This window comes from Nicotiana tomentosiformis, chromosome 6, assembly GCF_000390325.3.
Source record: "Nicotiana tomentosiformis chromosome 6, ASM39032v3, whole genome shotgun sequence".
NCBI classification, from domain to species: domain Eukaryota; kingdom Viridiplantae; phylum Streptophyta; class Magnoliopsida; order Solanales; family Solanaceae; genus Nicotiana; species Nicotiana tomentosiformis.
In genome coordinates, this window is record NC_090817.1 from 7155960 (window position 1) to 7170562 (window position 14603).

At 35.7% G+C, this 14603-nt stretch overlaps 1 long non-coding RNA gene across 1 annotated transcript; it reads right to left on the reverse strand.

Annotated features, from left to right (window-relative positions):
• Positions 1-515: 515 nt before the first annotated feature.
• On the reverse strand, positions 516-2812 carry LOC138893500 (uncharacterized). Its single transcript, XR_011409026.1, has 2 exons — positions 1955-2812; positions 516-852 (listed from the first exon to the last, which is right to left on the reverse strand). It is a non-coding gene; the product is annotated as an uncharacterized lncRNA (long non-coding RNA).
• Between the last annotated feature and the right edge of the window lie 11791 nt (positions 2813-14603).

Sequence of the window (14603 nt, forward strand, 5' to 3'; positions counted from 1 at the left end):
AGTTTTATCTTTTAACGTATTATTTCAAGCTTGAGCTTATAATTTTTAGATGCTCCAATAAGTTTTATAGTCCATAAATGTTAGTAACTCAAATAAATCCTAAACCACAATCAAATCAATACTAATTCTAATAAAAGACATTCAATTCATGAATGAAAATAGTGTTGGATATTTATTTTTTAATTTTTCCATGGTTTAGATAAAATGTATAACATTTTTTTCTCTTAATGGTTAGTCATGTAAATAATAGTACTTATTAGTCATAATTTTAAATTATGTTTGTTTTCATTACGGCTTATTAATAATATTTATTTTATGCGATTTTATTATCTTTATTGTTGAATATTTTAGTACAATGTCATGACTCATCTCATATTTATATTATTTCATTGAAAAACACATTATATAGTTCTGTCTTACTAGGATTAAAGAAATATTTGGAGCACAAATTTTACGTATTGTGCTATATATATATAAAGACTTTATAAAAAAAGAAACGAAAAAATTCGAAAACCCGAGATTTAAAAATCCGGCTTTTATTGGTTTGAATTGATATTTAGATTTAATAACCCGATACAATTGGTTTGGTTTGGTAATTAAAAAATACGAATCAACCAGACCCATGTACACCATAATAGTAACCAACCAGGAGCGAAGTGGAATGAAAAGGCAAGAGATTGAGCAAAAGAAGGCAGAAGATGGCAAAAAACAAGTCCGGCCAGCGCTAGATGCGCTACCTGAAGCACTGGAGTCAGACGTGATTTTAATTAGGAGAAGGCGGGCCCGCACACTGCCCTGGACGCTGAGCCTGGCAGTTCTCCTATTTCATCCCGAGACTCTGGTTTTTTTACCCTGCACGATCCCAACTCGTTTAAAAATAATTCTAAACCTAATTTGGAGGGGGACACCACTTTGAGAGCCAATTACACATGAAGAACTTGAGGAGCAAGGATTATCAGTTTTCTTTCATTCTTCTTAGTATTTTCATTCATTCATTCAAAACTTGTGAATTTGATTAGCATTATCATGTGTGGCTAAGACCCATTAGTTCTGGGATTTGTGATTAGCCATGAATATTGCTATTTGATGTGAATTTCTCCTTAAATACAATTTGCTATCATATGATTGTTTCTTCAAATATGTGATTAATTGCTTGATTGTTTGAACAACAATCAAGTTCTATCAACTATATATCTAGAGTATGCTTGATAAAGCTAAGTTTAGATTAGAGAAGAATTAAAGAGATCACAATCTTATCTCTAAGATTAGGGATTGGATTTGTAGTTAAGATAGAATTATACCTAGCCACCATAATTAATTGAATAGTCGTGATCTTAATGTGTTCTTGTTAGATTATTTTCATAAAAATATAGGCGTTAATCAATCTTGAGCAGGCGCGTGGCAATTTGAAAGAGTGTCATGAGTATATACAATTTGGTAAATTAGCTACCATAAACGAATTACATTAAAAGGGAATTAACTAGAAAGGTAATAGGATAGGTGAATCGATCACAATCTTAGAGTGTTTATCTTTACTAAATTAACAATAACAACCAATTTAGAATATAATAACTTATAAGAATTAAAACATCAAACCCATAAACTTCAAACTCTGATTTTGTCTTTAATTTGATCATTAAGGCATGGCAACAAGTTGACAAGAAGCGTTGATGAGCGTAAAATCTTAGTGAATCCACTAGCATTAATATATATATATATATATATATATATATATATATATATATATATATATATATATATATATATATATATATATGCTCTGAGTATGTGACTATAGTTGTGAGATCAAGAGGAAAATTGTTTGACCTATAACAGCAAATTCTATGAATTTTAAATTTTTTAGGATAATGAAATCAGTACGATCTGAAACCAAAAGGACCGTCATCACATGGTAGAATATATACTACATATATTAAACTCAATATGAACTTACTGGAATTGCAACGGTCGATAGCATATATATCTCCAACTCCAAGCCTCTAGTGCTCATTCTCACTAAAGAATAAAAGGCACAAACGAAATATATAAATGCTAAAATAATATAGATAGGGAAAGTTTTACATACTATATACGTATATCAAACTACGGTTTTGTATGTAACTAGGATACTAAGGCCTAACCTTCCACCAGAATGGTGGCTTTTGATTTATTTAAAACAAAAAAAAAAGGCTTAACGTACTTAGGGTTTTAGATACTAATTAGAGCTAGGGTTTTCGTGTATATATATATATATATATATATATATATATATATATATATATATATATATATATATATATATATATATATGACTAAGCAGCCGGAGCATAGTCATAATCAGCATCATCATCGTCATCATCTCCATCATCCTCGGACCATGCACCCGGAGCATAGACATAACCGGTGTCATCGCCGTCTTTCCTCATCGGAGGTTTACAGAAATGACCATTTCCGTTGTGGTTATTTTTGTCATGGAATCCAAAGAACACCAAACAAATTGAGCTCATCAATATTGTTGAAATTTGGGACATATTCTTCGATTTTTTTAAAACCAAGATTGAAGGAAAAGAGATGATATATTGGTAAGGGAAATTGTAGCTGAGCTATAGGGCAGTGAGTTTATGAGAAAAGATGTGAAGTTATTTATAGATAAGAAATGCATAGTAAAGGGGAATATATGCAAGTTTTAAAACTGTGGTATTGAATGCTTGAAGTAAGAATGGCTCGTGACATAATGTGCTCAAATGGCTCCATAATTGTGCAATTCGCATGTAAATCTGATAACCTTTCACAGTTCCACAAGGCCAGTGAAACTTGGGATATTCGATCGAGTATAAAAGTACAAAATGGCGAAATTAAATTGGGGGTTTAATTTTATGCGACGGTGTTTAACTGAAGACAAAGTTTAAGGAAAAAAGAAAAACTTTTAGAACTTGTGGCTAAACATATCTAATATTTTTGTGACTATAAAAGTTTAAAGTTGATTTGTTTCCAACTATAGAAAAATATCATTCTTTTTTCAAAATAAAATAAATGAGCGTCACATAAAATAGAACAAAGTAATTTTCTATTGTCTCAACGGTTTATTCGAACTATGGGGGTTATCACCAAAGGATGTGGTGCAGTGGATAGGACTGTCCTTCCCTTAACTATATATCTTGGGTTCGAGCCTTGGGTATGAAAAAAAATTTGGTAGGGAGCGCTTCCCCCTAAAATGGGTTCTACACGACACGAATCCGGATAAAGTCGGGCTCTAACGGGGTACCAGACACCGAGTGAGAAACCAACCAAAAAACATTCTACGAAGGGTTTAATTAGTAAATGTCTAATCATTACCACCATGGCTTATAGCTTATTAGTATTGGTGAAAGTTTACCTCATAATAGCAGGGTTTAATTCTCACTGTCGTTCTTCTCTCTTTCTTTTCTCCTTAACTCCCCAATGTAACAGAAAATTTGTTAAAGATAAATGCCACACCATCATTTGAATAGTTGAGAATTGAGATCAATAACGGATGCGCCGCTGAGTAATGGGTTTGGCGATAATGAACAGAATTAGAAAATATCTATTAAAGAAATTTGACTTATATATACAGACAATGTAAAATTTTACTTACAACGGTAACCAAGGAGTAAATAGGAAATCTTCGCATACAAGTACAACAATCAATATCAGTCAAAAAAAACAAATGGGATATTTACACAAATATTTGGTTTGGATTAACTGTTTACTATTTCTATCCGATATATATAGATTATACATTAATTATACATGAACAATATACCAGCTGGCTATTTAATATAAGCGATTTGATAAGTGGCTATTTAGGTTAATTCTTCAAAACAAACATGAAGGGCAAGCCCAATAAAGTGAATAAAGCACATCCAACTGGAAGTATTTTAATTTATGTCCAACCCCAAAGATATTTTAATCAAAAATAATGCATTGAACAGTCAACTGTGTAGTGAAAATTGCTTAAACACTAATATAAATCATATCCTAATGAAAATTTTAAAAACCATTATAAAAAAAATTAAATATTTATTAGGCCCATTTTGGATCTGAAAAGTCATCAGAAAATATTTTCAAATCAAAGATAAATTTTCAATAAAGTTACTACTCCAGCTGTTCTCCAAAAACACATTAATAAGAATTAATGCAGTCGCGTGATTATTCTTCAAAAATATTGTTTAAAATAAATTATTTCTCTTCAACATTGAAGGCTAATTCAAAATTGAAACAGAAAATCTAAATTATTAATGATTGGTATGTTTGTTAGTTTCTTTTGATTCATGTTTAAATAAGATTATAGTTAAAATAATATGGAGTGGTGTATACGGTAAAAACCGGTTAGTCTTTCGTACGAACTGGTCGAAATGGTAATGCATTGGATCGGAGAAGCGTCTTCATAATATCGGGTTGAGGTCCGAAGTCAGGTCACCAAGCTTCGAGCCCTAGGGACCGATCAATGTCGAGCTCGATATCATTATCGAGCTCGAATCCAAATCGAACTATGATGCAAAGTGAAGTTATCGAGCTTATGAGGCAGAGACCGACCAACACTGACCCCGAATCAATACAATGATCCGATTCAGAATCGAGCTCGAGTCAATATTGAGCTCATAGACAAGAGCCGTTGCAATCCCACTAGAGGAGAGAAACCTGGCAGGAATTATGGAAAAGCTGATTTATCATGGATCTCCCACTATGTATTTTTAATTATATCTAAAGTAGGATCTCTCCACTATAAAGGGGATGGTTATTATTTATGTAAGGACCAAGTTTTTGCATATATTGTAACTGAGATATCATACACTCCTATATTGAAGATTTATCATTTTTTTAGCTTCATAAATTGATTTATCTTTGCTTAATCTATAAATCATCTTCTTCCCAACTTTGCTTGTTTTTCATTCTCTACAGTCAACACTTGATATTTCTATTCATTCTTACGATTTGTGTCAAGTTATACTACATAACCTTAGAACTATGTACAAATTTAACTCAATCCGTTTTTCGGGTAAACAGTTTGGAAACATCGTGGGGCTAAGGATAACAGTGGTTATTTGATACGAATCTGCTAAACGCACCCTCTTACACTTGTTGTTGAAAGTATCTTTGATTTCGAATTAGCAACAACGAACTCTCAATTAATGGCCTTACCTATCGACAACGAAGCTGGCCTTCAAGGAGAAAATAACAACTTGACAACCATGGCCGAAAGGCCGCTTGTCGATGTCGTTGGGGCCCGAGTCGAAGTACCATTAGACGTTAATTAGCATGTGGCTATTGAGAAAAACCAACGTTCTCAGCCTGAAAATAGCATTCATGATGGTACTCGATCTGCACCTCGAGACACCCATAAAGTTAAGGAAAACGGAATCAGCTTGTGTATGATTTTCGAAATGTTGCAAGCTCAACAGATAGTGATAGCTCAGTTGCATAGTCAAACACAGGTACCGAGCAGACTGGAGCCCAGTCCACCCCGAGAAATCAGCTAGCTGTAGTAAGGTCAAATGAGCAAGAATCGGGGACCAATCCCAAAATTGTTAAGATGATCAAAGAACTGACAAAATGAATAGAATCAGGAGAAAAGAGGATCGAAGGAAACAACAAAAAGGTGGAAACGTACAACTCCAGGGTTGATCAGATCCCGAGGGCACACCCGATATTGAAAGGCTTAGATTCCAAAAAATTCGTACAGAAGCCTTTCCCCCAGAGCGTGGCCACTAAACCAATCCCAAAGAAGTTTCGCATGCCCGAAATTCCTAAGTATAATGGGACGACCGACCCCAACGAACATGTCACCTCTTGCACATGTGCCATTAAAGGAAACGATCTAGAAGATGATGAGATCGAATCTGTATTATTGAAAAAATTCGGTGAAACCCTGTCAAAGGGGGCAATGATATGGTATCATAATTTATCATCTAACTCTATTGATTCTTTTGCTATGCTTGCAGATTGTTTCGTAAAAGCACATGCCGGGGCCATAAAAGTCAAGACCCGGAAATCAGACCTATTCAAGGTAAGACAAAAAGATAACGAGAAGCTAAGAGAATTTGTATCTCGTTTCCAAATGGAACGAATGAATCTACCACCAGTCACAAACGATTGGGTTGTTCAAGCTTTCACTCAAGGTCTGAACGAACGAAGCTCGATGGCTTCACGGCGGCTGAAACATAACCTAATCGAATACCCAGCTATTACTTGGGCCTATGTGCACAATCAATATCAATCTAAAATAAGGGTCGAAGACGATCAGTTTGGTTCCGGGTCCGATTTTAAAAGGGATACCGATCGAGAATCAAGGTCAAACAAGGATCGATACCGGCCGTACAACGGAGATCGTTGGGGTAGCGAACTTTCACGTAACCCCGTAAGAGGCAAAAAAAGAAATGATAGAAGCCAAAGGTCTCGGGGACTGATGAACAGAAATGGGTTCGATAGGCATACCGGACCTAAGGAAGCACCGCGGCTATCGGAGTATAACTTCAGCATCGATATATCCGCCATCGTGTCGGCTATCGGACGCATCAAGGACACTAAATGGCCTCGACCCATGCAGACCGATCCTTCCGAGAGGAACCCCAATCAAATGTGTGAATATCATGGCACCCATAGGCACAGAACGGAAGATTGCATGCAACTAAGAGAGGAAGTAGCCCGGTTATTCAATAAAGGGCACCTTCGAGAAATTTTAAGCGACAGAGCCAAAAACCATTTCAAAAACAGGGATTTCGGTAAACAAAACAAACAGGAAGAACCATAGCACGTCATCCACATGATCATCGGTGGCGTTGATACCCCTCAGGGGCCGGTACTTAAACACACTAAGACATCGGTTATGAGAGAAAAGTGATCTCGAACTTGGGATTACGCACCTATAGGAACCTTGTCCTTTAATGATGAAGATGCAGAAGGAGTCATGCAACCTCACAACAATGCACTGGTAATATCCATACTTATGAATAAAACTAAAGTTAAGCGTGTGTTAATTGATCCAGATAGCTCAGTCAACATTATTAGATCGAAGGTTGTAGAACAGCTCGGTCTATAGGACTAGGTCGTACCCGCAACCCTCATTCTAAACGGATTCAATATGGCATGTGAAACTACCAAAAACTAGATAATTCTGCCGATAAACGTGGCCGGAACTATCCAGGAAACGAAGTTTCATGTAATAGAAGGCGATATGAGATACAACGCCCTTTTTGGAAGGCCGTGGATCCACAATATAAGAGCTATAACTTCGACCTTCCACCAGGTTCTTAAATTCTCAACATCGGAGGAATCAAAACAATATACGGGGAACAACCAGCCGCAAGGGAAATGTTTGTCATCGAAGAAGCAATTTCGATATCCTCGCCTTCATCGACAAAGGGTTCGGGCTCGAAGGGGGAACGTGATGCCAAATAGCAATCACAGACGTCAGCTTCAAACTAACTAGAAGATCAGAATATTGACGAAGATGATGAGCAAGGGATCCCAAGATCCTTCGTGGTCCCCGATGATTCTGACACTACCCAATCAACGGTCGAAGAACTGGAGTAAGTCGTACTAATCGAATATCTGCCCGAACGAAAGGTATACCTGGGAACGAGATTAACCCCTGAACTCAGGAAAAAGCTTATTCAATTTTTTATTGATAATATAGATTATTTTGCTTGGTCCCATTTAGATATAACAGGGATCCCACTGGATATAACGACGCATCGTCTAAGCCTGGACCCTAGGTTCAAACCGATGAAGTAAAAGAGAAGACCCCAGCCCGAGGTAAAACATGCATTCATAAAGAACGAGGTAACTAAACTTCTCAAAATAGGGTCCATTCGGGAAGTAAAATATCCCGAATGGTTAGTCAATGTGGTTGTAGTCCCTAAAAAAGTGAATAGACTTAGAATGTGTGTAGATTACAAGGATTTAAACAAGGCATGCCCCAAAGATTCTTTTTCACTGCCTAACATCGATCGCATGATCGATGCCACGGCCGGCCACGTGATCCTTACTTTTCTCGATGCCTATTCCGGGTACAATCAAATCTAAATAAACCCAGAGGACCGAGAAAAGACTTCGTTTATCACCAAGTATGGAACCTATTGTTATAATGTAATGCCCTTCGGGCTAAAAAATGCAGGAGCTACTTACCAACGTCTAGTAAATAAAATATTCGATGAACAAATATGTAAACCAATGGAAGTTTATATTGATGACATGTTAGTTAAGTCCCTGCGTGTAGAGGACCATTTGGCTCATTTGCAGGAAATATTCGAGATTTTAAAGAAATACAACATGAAGCTCAATCCCTAGAAATGTACTTTAGGGGTCGGATCGGGCAAGTTTCTTAGTTTCATGATATCGAATCGAGGATCGAGATCAACCCCGATAAAATCAAGGCCATCGAAGACATCACCGTCGTGGATAGTGTAAAAGTCGTGCAGAGGCTAACGGGATGGATTGTTGCCTTAGGCCGATTCATTTCAAGTTCATCGGATCGAAGTCACAGATTTTTCTCTTTGCTCAGATTGAAGAACGATTTCACCTGGACCTCGGAATGCCAACAGGCATTAGAGGAATTGAAACAATACCTATCGAACCCACCACTGCTGCTCACTCCAAAGGCAGACGAGAAACTTTGCTTGTACTTGCAGTATCAAAAATCGCGATAAGCGGCGTCCTAGTTCGAGAAGAGCAGGTTCGCAATTTTCTGTTTATTTTGTAAGTCGAACCTTAGGGGAAGCAGAAACTAGATATCCACACTTAGAGAAATTGGCACTAGCGCTGATAAGAGCATCTAGAAAGTTAAGACCATACTTTCAATGTCACCCCATATGCGTATTAACCACTTACCCACTTCGTAATATTTTACACAAGCCCGAACTATTGGGTCGATTGGCCAAATGTGTTATCGAACTCAGTGGGTACGATATAGAATATCAACCACGGACGGCCATCAAGTCTCAAATTTTAGCGGACTTTGTGGCCGATTTCACGCTAACCCTGGTACCCGAAGTTGAAAAAGAACTCTTGTTGAAACCGGGTACGTCATTGGGGGTATAGACCCTTTTCACAGACGGGGCTTCAAACCTGAAAGAGTCCGGTCTAAGCATCATTTTAAAGCCGCCTACGGGTAGCACTATTAGGCAATCTATCAAAACTACTAGGTTGACTAACAACGAGGCCGAGTATGAGGCCATGATTACAGGTCTCGAGTTAGCTAAAAGCTTGGGAGTAGTGGTCGTTAAATCCAAGTGTGACTCTTTACTGGTGGTAAATCAAGTAAACAAAACCTTCGAAGTTCGAGAGGATAGAATGCAAAGGTATTTGGATAAACTACAGGTAACTTTGCACCATTTCAAAGAATGGACTTTACAGCATACACTACAAAAAAATGCTAAATTTATGGAGGTTTTATTGCGGCGGTTACTATAACCTCCGCAGTTTATATTAAATTGTAGGGGTTTATTAACCCCGCAAATATATTATATTTACGGCGGTCAGTAACCTCCGCAAACCTAAAAAGAAATAGCGCCCGCTAACCCCAATGTTTCCCTCATTTTTTAGTCCTTTCCCTCTCTTTTATTCCCAAATTTCTATGTGCCGGAGTAAAATAGCGCCCACTAACCCCTTTCTTATTTCACCTACCCTTCAAATTAAAAAACCCTTTTTCATTCCCAAACCCCTTTCTCATTCTCTGATTTCTTAAACTTTTCTTACAAAATTATCTCATGCTTGCTTGAAATATTGTACGTATGTCTGTCTGTCATAGCTTCTCTGCTCAAACCCGTGTAGCGCTCTAGAAATCCAAATTCCTCTTTTGATTTTGCTCTCTGCTTTGATTTTCCTCTTTTGTAAAATCAGCCTCGAAAGCTATCAACCCAGAAAACTTCAGATCTATCAATCAGTTGGATGTAAGTTTATTTGATTTTGCTCTTTCATACAAATTCCTCTTCACACCAAGGCTCGAAAAGATCTGAAGCTCCCAATCCTTTGATTTTGCATTTTTGTAAAATTAACCTAGAAAGCTTTCTTCATGCATGTGAGTTTTAAGTTTATTTTCTTTGTTAATTTGTGTTTTCCCTTTTCTAATTTTTTCTCTTTCTTTCATCTTGATGTTTTTTGATTCTCAACAGAAAGGAGCAGAAATTTGGTAGAATCGGTGTATTTTGAAGAAGGATATAACACGCTTTGTTGAATTCGAGATGTAAGTCCTCTTTCTCCTTTGGCATTAGGTATTATAGATTCTAAAATTTAGATTTTTTGTGTATTTTGTAGGTTAATTTTTGTGATTTGGATCTTAATTGAAATATTTCCTTTTGCATGTGTATTTTAGAACTCCTGGGGACTTTCAGAGAAGACGCAATTGCCACTGGCTCCTCTTTTTGCTCTGCGTTGTGTTTGAATCAGTCTCAAGGTACTATTTTAGTACTGTTCAAAGAGCACAACTAAAGTAGAAACAAGTTTTTAGTTTTCTTCATAGTGTTGAATATTAATTTTTTTTTCTTTCCAGATTCAAATTCGGTTTGTTGTATATGTGTTTGAAAACTATTTTTCTGGAGTTGCGATTTAATTGGTGATGTTTACAAATATGCAGTTTTCGAAATGTGTTATTTCTGGGAATTATAATTTAATATGAGTTTACAAATTGATTTCTGCAAGTTCCGAACTGGCTGTATGTATAATATATTTATTATTTTCGGGGTTTAAAGTTGGGGAATGCGGCATTTTGATGCTATATTTCTTGTTCTATTCACTGAATAAGGATTTTCTGCTTGGAATTTAGTTGGTAAATCCTGAAACAGACAACGAGGATACTGTCCATATCTATAACAACGAGGATACTTCTGCTTGGATGTATTCTTGGTGTAATAACTAGAAAAATAACATAAACTGTTATTACCGATTTAATCGAACTGATATTGTAAGAAAATTTACACTGTCCATATATATAATTTAAACTCTATTGACGAATCATGTCGCTTTAGTTTTTCCATATCTGTACAAGCTAGAGCTAGTGACAAATACAATGGAAAATACCCCCAAAATCCATTTTATGTGATATATATTTTTTATTAGTTTGTTAGAAAAAGAGAAAGGATAATAAAAGAGAAAAGATCAAAGTAAAGAGTTTAAAAGATAGATGAAGACTGTCTGTCTATTGAAAGAATTGGGAAATTTTTTTTTTTTCTAGTTCAAGCTTCCTACTATGTAATACAATCTGATCTCTGGATTTCTCCTTTTAAGACTCAAGAATAAAGAACAAACCTTTCTTTGGATGATTAGTTTAATATTCTCCAAAAGTTGATGTCTTTAAATTTTGTGTTGTACTTTTGTTTTATTTGCATAGAGTTGGTCTTCTTGTCTTTTTTTTTTTTTTTTTTTTTTGCCTTTGTTCTTTTTGCTTTTTTCATGTGTCAATTGTTTAAGATTATAATATAAGAGGTGTGAAAAATAGTAAATTTTGTCTTGGAATTTATGTTCTGTCTTCTTCTCTTTAAAAGTCTATTTCTCACTATGAAGTAAAGTGATAGATGAAATATTAGTGTGTCATACTTACATACTGCTGTACATGTGTTATATATTTTAGTACATACTCTTTTTCTTCATTAGGTATATGCCCCATTCAATCATAACTAGCTAGAAAGAATCCTAGCAAAATTTTATTACCCACTACTACAATATTTTTATGTTAAATCACTGATCATTTGGTATGTGGTTGTTGTACGTAAGGACTGGTTTCTCAAAGATGGATTGTCACATGAAAATTCATTGAATTAGGAGATAAGGAAAAAAAATTATTTAGATATCTGGTAGTACATTTATATGTTGAATATATATGTTAAACTATATATATATATTCTATTGAAGTGTTGTACATTAAATAACTATTTACAATTTCAATCTACAACAGTTACTAAATCCTTTGTTGAGGTACCAATAACAGTTACATATATAAGTACATACATCAAGAAGTTTTCTATACAATCCAAATATAAGTACATATTCAGAATCTGAATTCTTATGTGACTACAAAAGCTATGTTTTTGTAAGGTTCTGTTGCTTCCTTGAATGGTCCGTGATATACATATATATATATATGTTTTATATGAATAATATCAAATGTGTAAGTACTGAAAAACTGAAATGTATTAAAATTTCAAACTAAACTTATTTAGTATGGCCAGTTCTGTTTCGATCTAGAAGTGAAATTACCTTCTTGAACTTTGTAACAGCAGCATCAGCCACCATTTCAATTTCCATAGAGGACTTATTTATCTCTAAATGTCCCTGTTACTTTTGAAGTTAGATCCGGAGGAAAGTAATTCTTGAAGTTACTGATACTTGACTTAAGCTAAGTGATTATTAATTAGGATATTGTTGAGGTACTTTTCGTTAATTATATTTTATTTTGATTTTTTTAGCCAAGTGATGCGGCTAGCGGATCCATTTCACCCATGGATGTAAGAAGATCATCTAGTGGAAGTAATCCTAACGACAACCATTGAAGTTACTTCCAAATATATCGTACTCCATTGAATGGTCATAGAAGATCTTTTGTCCATAATAGTTGGAGTAGATGTTCTGTTTAAAGTTTGTTTTAAGACTAACTATAATACTGATGTTTTGTGTTTAATTGACGGAGTAGTTGTGTTTAAAGTAAGTTTTTGAGACTAATGATAATTTACTTTAATGTAGTTTATTAATATATTGATGTTACTTGATTCTATATAATCTGATGATGCTTCATTATATTAACATAATTGAAATTGGATCATTTATGGGTATAACAATTGCCAAAAAAATAAATTCAATGAATAGCAGAGGTTATAATTGCTGTAATTTAATGTATAATAATATTGTGTTTAAACTTGCAGGGGTTAAATAAAAATATTGTAGGGGTTTTGACTGCCGCTATTCTTTTATACGTGTGTTCTTAAAAAGTTAAACTATCGAATTGCGGAGGTTAGACCGCCGCTAAATTTCCGCCGCTATATTATAACGGCGGTCTCCGAAAAAAACCCCGCAAATTGATTGCGGCAAACATTATTGCGGGGGTTTTGGAAACCGCCGTAATAACAAATTGCGGAGGTTACTGACCGCCGCAATATGTAAATAAAACCGCCGCAAATTGAGCATTTTTTTGTAGTGATATACCTCGAGAACAAAACAGTGAGGCCAATGCACTTGCAAATTTAGGATCATCGGTCGAGGAAGATGAGATCAGCTCAGGGACTGTTGTTCAACTCTCGAGGTTCGTGATCGAAAAAGGTCATGCCGAGATAAATTCTACAAGCTTAACCTGGGATTGGAGGAATAAGTATATTGAATACTTGGAGAACAGAAAACTCCCATCGGACCCTAAAAATATGAGGGCCCTGCGAACCAAAGCTGCTCGATTCACATTGAATGCAGATGGAACATTATACCGAAGGACATTCGATGGACCATTGGCAGTATACAGAAATTTCTGATTTTTAAAAACATCAATCAATGGAACATCTATTATAATCAGTGGCACGTCTATTATAATCTCTGCCAATTCTTAGAATCAGTGGCATGTCTATTATATTCAGTTACATAAGTAGTCTACATTGGATATAAAAATCTTGAACCGTTTATAACCGAAAATTAAACCGCAAAAAACCGAACCGAACCGTAAATACTTTGGTTTGATTTGGTTATTAAAATTACAAAATCGAAAACCGATAAACCGAGTCGTACTTTCATAATAACCGACTGAACCGACCGATGTCCACCCCTAATTTCTGCTAAGGAGGTTCAAAAAAGAAAAAAGTTAAAAAATTAAAAGAGATTATTGCTAGTTGGAATTGAACCAACGACCTCACAAAGGCCTTTGACAATTGAGCTATGCTTTTGGACTGTAGTCAAGGGGATTCAAGACATAAAATATAGAGAGAAAAAATCAGATTTTGCCTTATATATAAAGTGTAATTTTTCGGCGAAGGGAGTTTGAGTGAACCCCTTCCGCCCCCCTAAATTCGCCCTGTGTATTGAGTGTGCAAACAAAAGTCTCACATTAGTAATCAAAAAGATTGGGAGTCTACATATAAAATGTAAGGATTTCTTATGGTGTGAGGCCTTTTGGAAAAAACCGTACGGAATTGATCCAAAACGGATAATATCATACCATGTTAAAAGTATTTTTGGGCCGTTTTAACCTAGCTACTGGTATCAAACCCACGTTCAGCAAGACGAGTATGGCGATAGCTGAGTGACGGTGCGAAGCTCGATTTGTTTATTCTTATGAGTTTGAAGACGCACACACAAACAATACTAATCGCAGGCTTCAGTTGACATTGTACTCTAACAATATGAGTGGTACACATTGTATCTCAACCTGTAGAGGGTAGTACAAGAGGGTAGTACAAAGTTTTCAGGTGCAATTTCCAGCCAAAAGCCCTAACTTTAGCTAGTGGAAAAGTGTGCATGGCACGTGGATGTATGTTATTCCACGTGGATGATTGCTTGGCATGCCACCAGGACGGCAGGGTAACACTGCAGAACGAATATGTTGAGGACCATGTGTCGGCATATGTTCTTTTGATCAGAAGTGTAAAAATGTCGACAATATTGTAAGTGTT